Below are 14,861 nucleotides of genomic sequence, written 5' to 3' on the forward strand. Positions count from 1 at the left end.
ATTGTGATAATGTCAGTGCAATCTATTTATCTCACAACCCCGTACAGCACCAACGCACCAAGCACGTCGAAATGGACATTCATTTCGTTCGGGAAAAGGTGGCGTTGGGACATGTACGGGTATTACACGTTCCGTCTCGGTATCAGTTTGCAGACATTTTCACGAAAGGCCTACCCCGACAACTTTTTCTGGATTTCAGATCCAGTCTTAGCGTACGTCCTCCTCCCGCTACGACTGCGGGGGTGTGATAGAATATAGGATTATTATTCTAGATATTCTGTTATCGTTGGATATATTTTGTATATATTGTGTAATTATCTTTTGAGTTTTCCTAACGTGATTAGGACTCACACTTGTAACCCTATATATTGAGATCAATGGAATCGACTCCAGGCTGAGGAGTTTACAGTATCTAACAGATTCCATGGTGTGACAAAGCTAGTAAGAATGGATACACTTGAATCCATTGTTTAATATTTAATAATGAGTTGTATAACAACAAAATTGAATGAATGAAAGTGTTGGACAATTGGAGGTATTTATAGGGAGATACAAAGTTGTAACTTAAGGTGATTTGGGCTGCTAAAAAAAATAAAAATAAAAAAATACTAATAATAGGATTATTGTAAGGATTTTTGAATGGGATTTACACGTAAGTCTAGCTATATCAGACAAGATATTGCCCAGACATTATCTTACTTGATCTCTCTTTACTTTATTTTACTAAATTGAAATTATTTTTACTTATCTAAACTCGTTTTTTTGTTGGACTTAAATTTTTTTTGTTGATTAAAACTTATTTTAACAAATTTTCTATTATATTTGTTCTTCAAAATTATGATTTTTGTTGATTAAAATTTATTTTTATTGAACTAATCCTACTTTTGTTAATTAAATTAAATTAAAATTATTTTTACGAAATTTTATTTGAATAAGGCGTTGAAAATAGGGCCTTAGTTCAACAATAAGATGATTTTATTTTCATTTTTTATATATAATTTAAAACAAATCAATAAGGTCTTGTTCTCTTCAGCTAACTCTGGTTGCGCTTAAATTTTTTTACTGAAACAAAATGATTTATATAGATTAATATATATTTATTTTCTTTAAATTTACTGATTTTTACTGATTAAATTAAAACTTATTTTACTAAGATAATCTTTAATTTATTCAAATAATATTCATTAAAAATAATTGAAGTTCAGTATAATAATTTTAGTATAAATAAGTTTTAATCATTACAAAGTAGTAACTTTAAATAACAAATATAATAGAAAAAAAAAATTCAGTTCAACTAACAAAAAATTAAGTGAAAAGAATATAATAGAGCCTAATTAAACATACCTTAGTAATGTTTTATGAACTTAATTTTAATTACATATCATTTGAATATGGTGAAGTGAACCAGGCCTAATTATAATTATGATCATGTCATTAGCTTAACTGTTAAACATTGTGATTTTCCATACATAATAATAATAATAAAAAATGATTATTTGCCAATCTTAATTTAGGAAATAAATCATTTATATAAGGTAAACAAACTAATTGCATTATAACTGTGATTCTATCTAGAATTAAATGGACACTTGGACACCTATGAGAGATTCTTAACCCCTAATTCATTGAGTTGAGTCATCAATGACTAAATAAAATTTGTATTGAGTGGTAGGCAAAAACTACACATATAACTGTTGTATGTGGGGTCCAATATATGATTTGACATGACACTTTTACATTGGGAAAAATTTGAGCCCGAATCTCCATGGTAAAGCCCCAATTTCCATTGAATTTAGATTTCATTTGAATTTCAATGAAATCTTTAAAATCATAATAACTTTGACTTTCAAAAGGTGTTGTCATTTCCAATGTAAAATTAAGGATTTTTTAGAAAAAAAAAAACACAACAAAACAAACCGAAAATTTGATTATAACACCACAAAATAAAAAAAATAAAAATTATAACACCGCATAAAAACCCAAAAAATTGATTTCACCACCACTTAACATATTTTTTGACAGAATCTGCTAATAGGGCCCATAATTGACACGTGTCAATAATCTATTGATTTAAAAAAATAAATTAATAAAAAGAAAAAGAAAAAAAAAACAGCCAATCCTCTAACCCAGGCAGCCCACCACCAACGCCACCTTGCTTCAGTCGCCGACTCCATATACATCCCAGGCCGTCGGCACACATCTCCCCCACCAAAACCGGCGAAACCACCCCACGTCGCCAAAATTTGCCTTCCCCTTACCCGAAAACCACCCCACACCACCAAACTCCTACCACCAAATCCAAAAACCACCCTCGTTGCCGAACTCTCCTACCAGCAACATCACGCCACCACTACCTACCTCAGCGTCGCCAAACTCCTCTCCCCTACCCAAAGACATCGTCGAAACCCCAACCAACACCAACCCAAAAACCTCCCTCACATGAACTTTAACCCGTACCCAAAAACCGATTCGAATCGGGGCTGAGGCTAGGTATGGTGTTTTAAGGTTAGGTGGTGCATCGTTCAGGTGGTCGGTTGGGATGGTTTCATCGGTCAAGGGTGGTCGGCAAGGGAAGCCACAGCGACGCTGGGGGCGAGGGGAACTGGCGCCAGTGTCGATAGTGAGTGTGGTGGATGTGTTAGGGTTTTAGCCTTTTCATATTTTTTATTGGAAATTTTGACAATTACCATCTACTATTGTTTCCATTTTAACAATTACCACCTACTATTATTTTTTTTTTTTGAAAATTACCACCTACCTTTTTCTGAAATACCAAAAGTTTCCACCTAATTGGCTCTCAACCACCTTATGACGTCATGTGGGCCCCTCATAATACGTTCTCTCCCATTTCTTATTTTTCACTCGATACTTCTTCGTGGAATCATTGTCATGTTGCATCAACAACAATTCTTGTTCTTTAATTTTGGTTTGGAGAAGTCAATTGCAATGTTTCGATTTCTATCAGCAAAAAATTGAATCTGGGAGTGAAGTATCGAGTGAGAAATAAGAAATGGGAGGGAAAAAGAGAGGAAAGGTATTATGAGGGGCCCACATGATGTCATAAGGTGGTTGAGAAACTGAGAAATTTTTGTGTTTCAGAAAAAAGTAGGTGGTAATTTTTTAAAAAAAAATAATAGTAGGTGGTAATTGCTAAAATGAAAACATTAGTAAGTGCTATTCATCCATCATTCTCCATTATTGAAGCTTTATTTTTTAATTTTTTTTCAGCAAATACTTGTCTCCTTCTCAATGTCGACTTCAAATATGTCGCCTTGTTTTAGATTTATTTGAAGGAATTGTATTCCGTCAGTCTTCCATTAGACTTGCTGTGAATATATATACACATTACATGCTTATCTTAAGCCACAAATCAAGGGATAGCTATACACTAAAATATATGCTAAGCTACAAAATAGAAAAATATAATAATTACATATATACTAAGTCAAAGATATATTAATACTAATATTTCTTAACACACCCCCTTAGTCAAAGCGGGAGGAGGACGGACACTTAGACTATCTCCGAAGTCTTCAAATAATACCCGGGGTAGCCCTTTTGTAAAGATGTGTGCAATTTGGTGCCTAGATGGAACATGAAGGACCCGTACTTCACCTCTAGCCACCTTTTCACGAACGAAAAGAATCACTACTAGAATTAAGGTTGTTTCCGACGGAAAAAATCCCTCGAAAACATCCTGATTTCCGTCGGTAATGGTGTTTCCGACGGAATTACGTCGAAAAGTGGCGTCGTAAATATGTTCGTAGGAAAATCGACCTTTTCCGACGAAAATTCCGTCAGAAACACTGTTCCGACGGAAATTCCGACGAAAATTTCCGTCGTCAGAGGTTTTTCAGTCCAAGAAAAGTCCGTCGGAAATTTCCGACGGAATTGCGTTCTGTCGGAAATTTCCGACGAAAATTCCGTCAGAAAACCCTTTAAAAAAAAAAAGATGCACCACCCCATACCACCACCAGCCCGCACCGCAATACCACCACCTCTACCGCAACAAATAAAACTAAAAAAACTCCTCAAATATTCCCCACAACCACCACCACCACCTCACGGCCTCACCTCCCCCTTAACCTCTCTACCAGCTCAAACCCCACACCACTACCACCGTTCACCACAAAAACAGAAATATAAAATAAAATTAACCCAATAAAAAAAAAAAAAAAAAAAAAACAACCACAACATATAGATCTAAAGTTAACCCCCAAAACAACAACAATTAACCCAAAACAATGTCGAAACAAGTAGATCGAACCACAAAAATCAAAAGGATTCAAATAAATATACAATTATCCTCAAAAATTCATACACTAATATTACAATTACTTGAAAAATTAACCATAATCAGAAATTTATTAAAAAAATACAATTAGATCTACAATCTAAACTAAACTAAAACAATATCTACAATACTTGAGCGGTTGACGATTCTCGCGACGGTGGTTGTGCAATTGGTTTTGTTGCGTGTTGCCGGTGTTATTGTGGTCGCCGTTGTTGTTGCACGGTTGTAATGGTGTCCGTTGTTGTTGGTAGTTGGTGATGGCGGTGGTGTTAGGAGAGAAGGGGAAAGAAGAATGCGGAACTGCGGACAGAGAAGAGGCAAGAAGGAGAAGAAAAAAGAAGAGGAAATAAGAAGAAGGAGAGAGAAAGAGGCAGATCAGAGGAAAGAAGGAGAGGAGAGAGAAAGAGAAGAGAGGAGAGAAGGAAGGAGAAGAGAAGGGCGGACAGGAGAGAGAAAGAGAGGAAAGAGAAGAGAGGGAAAAAAAGAAAAGGGGCAGAAGAGCTGTAGGGTTAGGATTTGAAATTTTATTTTTATTTAAAGTTATATATTCCGTCGGAAAGTACTAATTTTTCGACGGAATTAAATTCCGTCGTAAATTTACGACGGATTTGCGACGGATTCTTTAGTTTCGTCGGAAACATACGACGGATCAAAAATCCGTCGGAAATTTCGAATTTTCCGACGGAATTACGTGCCCGTCGGAACTAGTCCGTCGGAGATAGGCTGTTTTCTTGTAGTGAATGTCCATCTCAATATGCTTAGTACGCTGATGTTGCACTGGATTACCCGAAAGATAAATAGCACTCACATTATCACAATAAACCAAAGTTTCCTTTTTAATCGGGCAATGCAACTCCAACAAAAAATTACGAAGCCAACATGACTCCGAAACTACATTAGCCACACCTCTGCCCTCCGCTTCACAACTAGACTTGGAGAGAGTAGCCTGTCATTTAGATGACCAAGATATCAAATTATCACCCAAAAACACACAACAACCAGATGTGGAACGTCTCGTATCGGGACACCCGCCCCAATCATCATCTGTATATGATACAAGTGTAGAAATGGATGATGGATAAAGATGCAAACCATGGTCAAGAGTACCTTGTACATATCGGATGATGCGTTTCAAATCCGCCATATGAGTTTCTTTCGGATCATGCATATGTAAGCATACCTGTTGCACAACATAAGAAATATCCGTCCTTGTAAAAGTAAGATACTGTAGCGCCCCAGCAAGGCTACGATACAAGGTGGGATCTGCAAAAGGTGAGCCCGAAGCACTGACTTTCGGCTTTGCCTCAACAGGAGTGGCCGAAGATTTGCACGAACTCATCCCGAACCTGTCAATATTCTCCTCAGCATACTTATGTTGTGACAAAAATAGTCCACCCTTATGCCTTGTCACAGCAATGCCAAGAAAATAATTTAGAAGACCCAAGTCCTTCATAGCAAATTCCTTGCTAAGAAGAGAAATAATATGACGCCGTAGAGCATTAGAGGAAGTTGTAAGAATAATGTCATCAACATATAGCAACAAATAAGCCGCATTCGAGCCATCACGATAAATAAAGAGAGAATTGTCACTCTTGCTATTAGTAAAACCAATAGAATTAACAAAATCAGCAAAGCGCTTATACCAAGCTCTGGGTGCCTGTTTAAGACCATATAATGATTTTCGCAGCAAAGATACATAATCAGGATGAGTCTTATCACGGAAACCAAGAGGTTGATGCATATAGACAGTCTCATTAAGCTCACCATGCAAAAAAGCATTCTTAACATCAAGCTGATGAATTTGCCAAGCTTTGGACAATGCCAAGCTAAGCACAGTACGGATGGTAGCCGGTTTGACCACCGGGCTAAAATTCTCCCCACAATCAATGTCAACCTGTTGTGTTTTGTCATAACCTACAGGATGGGCTTTATGCCTCTCAAAAGAACCGTCAGATTTCACCTTATGAGTAAAAATCCACATATAACGAATAACATTAACATTAGGCGTACGGGGCACCAACTCCCACGTCTTATTATTAATAAGAGCATTATATTCATCATCCATAGCCATTTTCCAATTCAGGTCACGTAAAGCAGAAATTGGGTTACGAAGAAGAGGGGATTTCGTAACCGTGGACACCATGGTGTTGAGATTGTGATATTTCGGGTTGGGCTTGGTGATACCATTTCTACTACGAGTGACCATGGTGGGATGAGGAGTGGTAATTGGAGTGGATTGGGAGGAGGAAACAATTGGGCTAGCTGGTTGGGTAGGTCGCAGTTGGGCCGTGGCTGACTGCGCAGGCCCACGGTCCTCCTGTGGCCCATTCTGCCCAACAGCTGCGTCATTGTTGGGAAGAGAAAGGAGCGGAACTGGGCTGCCGGGAGGGGAAGTATCTTGCGGCCCAGTCCGTGTAGGGGGAGATGAGTGTGGCCCAAACTGGTTAGGAGGAGAGAAGGTTGGGCCAACTGAGGGAGACCCGTGTTGGGCCACGGGTGGTGAATTGGGATGCTCAGGCATGCCAATTGGGATGCTCAGGCATGCCCATGTGATTAATCACATAAGATTTTAAACCATCATCCAAAAAATCATATGTATGTGTAGTTGGTGTGTGTAATTTAGCAAAAGGAAAAACCGTTTCATCAAACACAACATGCCGGCTAATTATGATCCTATTAGAAGATAAGTCATAACATTTGTAACCTCTATGATTTGGTGGATACCCCAAGAAAACACATGGTGTGGAACGAGGTTGAAGCTTGTTGATAGTTGTGGACGGAATTAAGGGATAACACAAACACCCAAAAACACGTATATGAGAATAAGATGGTTCCTTGTGATAGAGAACTTGGAGAGGAGATTTGTACTCTAGTAATTTACTTGGTAAAATACTATGAAGGTAAGTTGCCATTTGCAATGCATGGTGCCAAAATGATGGTGGAAGTGATGCATGTGCAAGAAGAGTGCGAATAATATTATTCAAAGATCTAATTTTCCTCTCAGCTTTTCCATTTTGTGATGACGTATGGGGACAAGAAAGACGAAAAGACATGCCATTAGACTCACACAATGCCCAAAAAGGTCCGTTATCATATTCTTGCCCGTTATCACATTGGAAATTTTTAATAGGTCGATCGAATTGCGTGCTCACAAAAGATTGAAAGGCCAAAACCTTATCAAAAACATCAGATTTTCTAGCTAGAGGAAAGGTCCATAAAAACTTAGAAAAATCATCCAAAATAAGCATATAAAATCGATGACTCGAATAGCTTAAAACAGGATAAGACCATAGATCACTATGAACAATATCAAACGGCAAAGTAGTACTTGAATTAGAAGAAATAAAAGGCAACTTAATGTGTTTTCCGAGTACACAAGAGTGACGAATATTAGAACTAGGGGAATGAGTACATTAAATATTTTTATTACTACTAAGAGCCTTTAAAATGGAAGACCCCGGATGTCCCAATCGATCATGCCAAAGAGAGGATGCTAAGGCCGTAAAGGATGATGGAGAAGAGGTTGAAGAGGTGGTAGTGAGTGGGTAAAGATCTCCTTGACTATCACATCTCATTATTGGCATCCCCGTCTGATAATCCTTCACAGAAAAACCATTAGGGTCAAACTCAATAGACACACAATTATCAGTTGTAAATTTTCTAACAGAAATTAGATTCTTGATGAGTTTAGGTGCATGAAGGACATTAGAAAGAGACAAGGGTGGGTTCGGGGAAGGCAAAGTAGTATGACCACAACCACGAATTGGAATTGAATGATCATTACCAACAATAATACCATTATGATGATTGCTCAAATTAAAATAATACGAGATATTACCATTGGAGGATGTCATGTGCGAAGTTGCACCGGTGTCCATATACCACGAGGGGTCGGGTTGGCTCAATGTCATTGTGTGCATAGCCGATTCGATATCCATCGGAGTATAAGACTGTTGGGAAGCCGCATAAGCATGTTGTGGGCGAGGGCCTAGTATGCTGGATTGTTGCTGCTTCATTGGGCCTTGAGGTCTGGCCCAACCTTGGGTTGGGTATGGACAAGGTGGAGTAGTCCATTGAGGAAAATACCCCCAAGGTGGGTACTGTTGGTATTAGGGCTGCCATGGAGGAACCGACCCCCACTGTGGCTGTTGTTGCTGACCCTGCTGACCCGGACCACCGCGACCCCCACTAGTGTTCTGACCGCTGCCAGGACTGGTGCCGCGACCACCCCCTGCGTGCTGGCCACCACCCGTTTGCTTGCGGTTACCATTCTTCTTCTGATTCTTGTTCTTGCCACATGAGGAACCCGAATCAGAGCCAAAGTCAGAATCCCGGGAAGAGCCCGCCACCATAGCCGTAGCGGAATGAGCAGCCTTCTTAGCCAAACCCGCCTCCTCCAACGTGAGCATTGATCGGGCTTGGTAAAATTGAAGGAGGGGGCTGCTTTATCGGATGAGAGTAGCAACACCATTGTAGGAGTCTGTGAGACCGGCAACCAATTGAAGCACAAGTCGGTTGTTGTCCACCGGTGCCCCTACATCTTTCAATTGGTCGGAAAGGCTCTTGAGCCTTTGAGAATACGCCGAGGCGTTAGAGAAATCCTCCATCTTTGTGTTGGAGAATTCATGTTCAAGGGTTACGGCTCTAGAGTTCTGATTTTCCTGGAAAATATCACGCAACCTTTCCCAAGCCTCCATCGTCGTTGAATCCGGTTCAATAATTGTCTGCAAAAGATCCTTTGAAATTGTCAAATAAATCCACCCTAGAACGAGTGCATCCAACGTCAACCATAACTCCTTTTCCTCATCGGTTGAAGGGGCAGCCACCTTCTTCTTCGGAGCAATAATATGGTCGAGAACCTTGTGAGACCGAGCGTGAATTTTGAATAGTTCTGCCGAAGTAGAATACGCAGCATTTTCCAATTCAAGAGTAATTGGGATGCTGCTCTTAATATTCAAGACAGTAAACGCCGGGTGGAAAGAGGATTTGCTATCCGACATTGTTACTGTAAAACAGAGGAGAATAACAGAGAAAGAAAGAAGAGAAGAGAAGAGAAGAACAAGAGGCGGAACAGTAGTAGGGAGCAGCGGAAAAACACCCTAAGCAACTGATACCATGAAGGAATTGTATTCCGTCAGTCTTCCATTAGATTTGCTGTGAATATATATACACATTACATGCTTATCTTAAGCCACAAATCAAGGGATAGCTATACACTAAAATATATGCTAAGCTACAAAATAGGAAAACAGAATAATTACATATATACTAAGTCAAAGATATATTAATACTAATATATCTTAACATTATTCCTATATAAACCCAAAACAAATTTAATATCTTTCAATTTTTTTTTGACAATCAATATTTTTCAAATTAATCCATCTTAAAATTTTCAAATAATGTTTGGTTTCATATTCTTCATTTATATAATTCAATGAATTTAATATTCCAAAGGAAAATTACAGTTTAATAATTCCAACTATGGGCGATTTACTTTAAATAATCCCAACTAAAGATTATTATTTAATAATCCCAACTTTGGGGGTAGTTTGCCTTCAATAGTCCCAACCGGTCAACAACATGTCAATGACCTATTATTACAGGTGACCATGACACGTGTCAACACGTGAATGGTCCAAAATTTTTTAAAAAACCTAAAAAAAACTGTAATTTAATTAAAAAAAAAAGAAAAAAGAAAAAGGAGCCCCTTAGGGATAGCAGTGAGTCGGGTTAAATGGGAGGCCCGCTCCATCCCCGCCCAAGTGGGGCGGGGATGGAGGGAGGTTTGGCGGGTGATGGGGCGAGGATGGGTATAAAATGTGTACCCGCCATGGGTGATGGGGCGGGTATGGATTTTAGAGTAGACCCGCCACATATCCGCCTCGCCCCGTACCCATCTTATACCCGCACCATATTTATTTTAGAAGAGTTTAGAATTTATGAAACTTGATACCCTCTAAAACCCAATAAGCTTGAATAATGAAAATCCCATTTTTCTTAACCTAATTTTATATAATTGTCATTAATGTGATACAATAGAGCATCATGGCAATGGGTTTGGGACGATTTTGGGGCGGGTATGAGGTGGGTATGAATATCCAAGTGGGTGATGGGGCGGGGATGGATCCTATCTTGTACCCGGTGGGGCGGGGATGAATCCTATCTTGTACCCGGTGGGGCGGGTATGGATGTGGATATTGTACCCGCCACGAGTGATGGGGCGGGGATGAGTATAAGATTTTTAGGTGGGTATGGGTATGGAGGTACATGAAGGAGTTATGTCTTAGATAAGTGCAATTACTAGATCTATCAAGGATCACTATTATGGAGATAATAAGTTCATTCTATAGGGTCGTCAATGTTTGGTGCTAGATATGACAATTGATCTTTGGGCTAGCTTAATAGCCCAAAGCCTTATAGAATGGATCCTACAAGGTCACACATAAGAGTATTGGGTTAAACAAGTTAGAGGCCCATTATTGGGCCTCATGAGTTCATGACATACCACATTGATATTTGGGCTTGGATAATTAGAAGAGTCTAATGGGTTTTGGACTTGACATGGTTTTATTTCTAGATATGATCTATAAATATAAACCATGCCTAGGGTTGCAGGATATACATAACAATTGACATACAGTAAATTGTTACACAAGCAACCAAGCATCCCAAACCCTAACTCTCTCTCTACTCGGCCCTCTCTCTCTCTCTCCTTCCTGTAAGTACGACCCTCCCTTGTGGGCGGCGCGTGTGGTGGTGCGTGGGTGGTGTTGTGGTGTGTTCGTGGCTCGGATCTCCGTTGAAAGTTGATTGAAGTGTTCAGTCACAACTAACTAGCATTAGTGGAGGCTTAATCCATGCTCGTGGACTAAGTAGAGGAATCACGCTTGGGGTTCTTTATCTCCCATTGTTCTTGCTCGATCGCATGTGGAATCACGCTTCAAAGGTACGATTATATGTTCTTTTATGTGTTATGCATTAGATCTTGGGATTAGGTACTGTATGAATATGATTCATGTTTATTTCCGCTGCGTAGTACCTATAAACTCCTACAGTACATACCATCATCCGCATTCCGACCCGCCCCATTGCCATCCCTAGAGCCCCTCCCCCCTTGCTGGCAGCAACTCCACCGCCACCCATTACCACCGTCACCGGTGGTACCATCTGGATCTAGAGCCCGACCACCCAGCCCCGCCCCTTCCCCTGGACCACCTTTCGAAATCCCAACACCACCAACGCTCCACTCCTCCAACCACCAGCGCTCTACTCCGCAGCCCCTTAATCCCCTCACCATTAAATACAACTGCTCCACAGCCTACCTTCTCGCCACAATTGCAAAGGAACCCACCAACTAAACCAACCTACCATTCTCTTTAACGTTAGCCTCAGCAATGAACAACAACCCGCAAGAACAGAGCAAATCACGATTACCTGCAGTGAGAAGGAAGATTGACGGGTCTGCCGATGATTGCGATTCCTGCTGAAATTTGGGTTGGCGTTTCGAATTGACGATCGCGAGCAGGGGTTAATTACCTTCGTCTGTTGTTTGATTGATACTGAAATTTGGGTTGTTGGTGGCGGAATTGGAGGTTGTTGCGGTTGGTGTATTGAGGGGTTGCTTGGGTGGTGCGGTAGGTGAGGGGTTGCATCTGGGTGTGGTGAGTTCGCAGCTTATGGTTGAGGTAAGTGAGGGGTTATGGTGGTGGAGAGGGGTTATGGTGGCTGGCTAAAGTGCTGGAGAGAAGTTGCATGGGTGGTGGGCTGGTGGGGAAGATAGTGGCGGGTGGTTTTAGGGGTTGGGTTTCTGGTTTTTTTTTTTTTTTTTTTTTTTAATTTTTAATTTTTTTTTTAATTTTCTTATATTTCATTTTGATTTTAAACCAACCGTATGCTGACACATGGATTTTATAAAAAAAAAAAAAATTACCTCTTCAACAGGTTACCGGTCATTGGGACTATTGAAGGCAAACTTATAGCATAGTTAGGATTATTAGATAATAAATCTTAGTTGGGATTATTAAAAGTAATTCGCCCATAATTGGGATTATTAAAGTGTATTTTTCCTATTCCAAAAAATAAATTGACTTTTTTACATATGTAGATAATTAATTATATACATTATATTGAAGGTTAATTTGATGTTTTTTTTTTCTTCTTATTTAGTACAGTAAAATATTGTCTTTCATTTCATATTGCCCTCATTAATTTGTTTGTTGTCTCCATTAAAATTCAAATTGAATGTAGATTTTTTTTTTACAGTGTTGAAAGATAAAATCTTTATTATTATTAAACTAGAATAGACTTGTGTGTCGCACGATTTAAATAATTTTGTTATTATGCATATGAAATAATTTTGATACCATGCATATGAAATAATTTTGATATCATGGAGTGACAATTTTTTATTATTAAAAAATGTATATTGTAGCTTAAAATAATACTCCCTCCGTTTTTAAATACTTGCTCCATTTCTATTTTTTGCACTATTCATTTATTCTACTTTGAGTAATGTTTGTGATTTATACATAAGAAAAAAATATAGTCTTGTGGGTACTTGTTGGAATCATCTCAATAAATAGATTATTAATTTTTAATTGTTAGAATTTATATATATTAATAGTTAAAGATATTAGTGATCAAAGATTAGCATCGGCATGCGTGTCCAAGAGTAATGGAGCAAGTATTTAAAAACAGAGGGAGTAGTTGTTTTAAAAAAATATTAAAATAATAGTTGTTTAAAAAAATATTGAAATAATAATTAATGACATCATCAATAGAAATGGAGGGATTATTTTTTATGAGAAAATGACACGTATGATAATTTAAAGAATGATGATGTCAGCAATGTTTTGTTTTAATAATAGTTAATAGATATTCAAGATTTATGCGACACATATAAAAACTTCAGTAAAGAATGATATTCTTATTTATCGCCTTAATAGTTAAATATAGATAATTTAAAAAACATTAAAATGATAGAAATGGTTGAAATATAATTTCATGCATATATAGGACGTCAAAAGGGGAAGAACAACCAAAAATAATTGAACGTTGTAATTCTTTAATTAATTTATTGATAATGTCTTAATATCAACAAAAAAATGTTTACCTTCATCATGATTTAACATCTATTGTTTACACAAAAATTAGAGTATTATGTTAACATCATAAAAACCAAAACTTCCCCCAAAAATCTTCATAAAAACCAAAACTTCCCCCAAAAATCATCATAAAAATCAAAACTTTCCCCAAAAATCATAAAAATCAAAACTTTTTGCAAATACCTTGATGAAAATCGAAACTTTGAAACACCCAATTGAAGTTAACATCCAAATTCAATAGTATAATTTTAATTGTAAAGCTTCAAACTTTGATTATATCAAGTGGGTATTTAATATATTGTGAGATTCATAAAGAAAGAAGTGTAATTTGTGGATGAAAATTTAGGATTTTTATTTTAGTGGTGGTTGTAGTGGTGGAGCCGTGGAGGTGAGGGGTGAAGAGAGATGATGAAATTTTCAGATTGGGAATTGGGGAAGAGTGATAAAGAGAAATTGAGAAAAGGAGAGGATATCGAGGATGGTAATTTTGGGGTTAATTAGGAGTATTTGACCATGGGAATTTATTTCCCATAGTGTTAACCAAACAGATATTTCACACTTCCTATGGATTTAGCTAAGGGAATTTATTTCCCATGAATTAAAACTTCCTAGGGTAATTTAATTTCCATGGTAATCAAACGAGCCCTTATAATATAATGTAAAAAGGTTGGTAGATGTTTCCCTAAAAAAAAAAAAAAAAAGTTGGTAGATGTTAAAATTTTAAAAGGAAAATAAGGTAAGAGAGGTTGTGTAAAATGGTGAGTGCTTAAGCATCTCCAATAGCAAGCTATAAATAGTAAGCTATAAAGACTTATAGCTTGCTTTGCCATGTAAACTTTTAAAGCTACAACCTTTTTAAGTTATAAAGTAATCCAATGGTAAGCTACAAGAAGTTGTAACTTGATTTGTCACATTAATATTTCAAGCTACAAAGTACTCCAATGGTTGGCTATAAAATTTTGCAGCTTACATGTAATTCTTTATTTACTACATTATAAATTAATCAAAAAATTTAAATTTTAAAATTTTAAAAAAAAAAAAAGAAAAAGAAAAGTGAAACATACAACATACATTACAAATTTACAGGTGAATGAATGTGTTATGTGTAAACCTATTATCTGTAAACTACTATTAAAAAAAAAAAAAAAAAAAAAAAAAAAAAAAAAAAAAAAAAAAAAACCTTTGAATTATAGTCAATATTTTTTTAAAAAAAATAAAGTCTATCTAGCTTTATCATAGGACTAAGATTAGTCAATATCACCTGCTACCAATAATGAAAATAATATTTTAATATTTATTTTTTTAGAAAAGGATTAAAAAAAATGATATTTTTAATTTAATTTATACCAATGGTATACAAATAGGGACTTGCTTGCAAATTAACTAAAATTACAAGCATGTAATTTACCATTGGAGTGGAAATTGTTGTGGCTAGATTAAGCAACGTTGCTCAAACAAGC

The sequence above is a fragment of the Chenopodium album genome, chromosome 7 (assembly GCF_948465745.1).
Source record: "Chenopodium album chromosome 7, dcCheAlbu1.1, whole genome shotgun sequence".
In the NCBI taxonomy this organism is placed as follows: Eukaryota; Viridiplantae; Streptophyta; class Magnoliopsida; order Caryophyllales; family Amaranthaceae; genus Chenopodium; species Chenopodium album.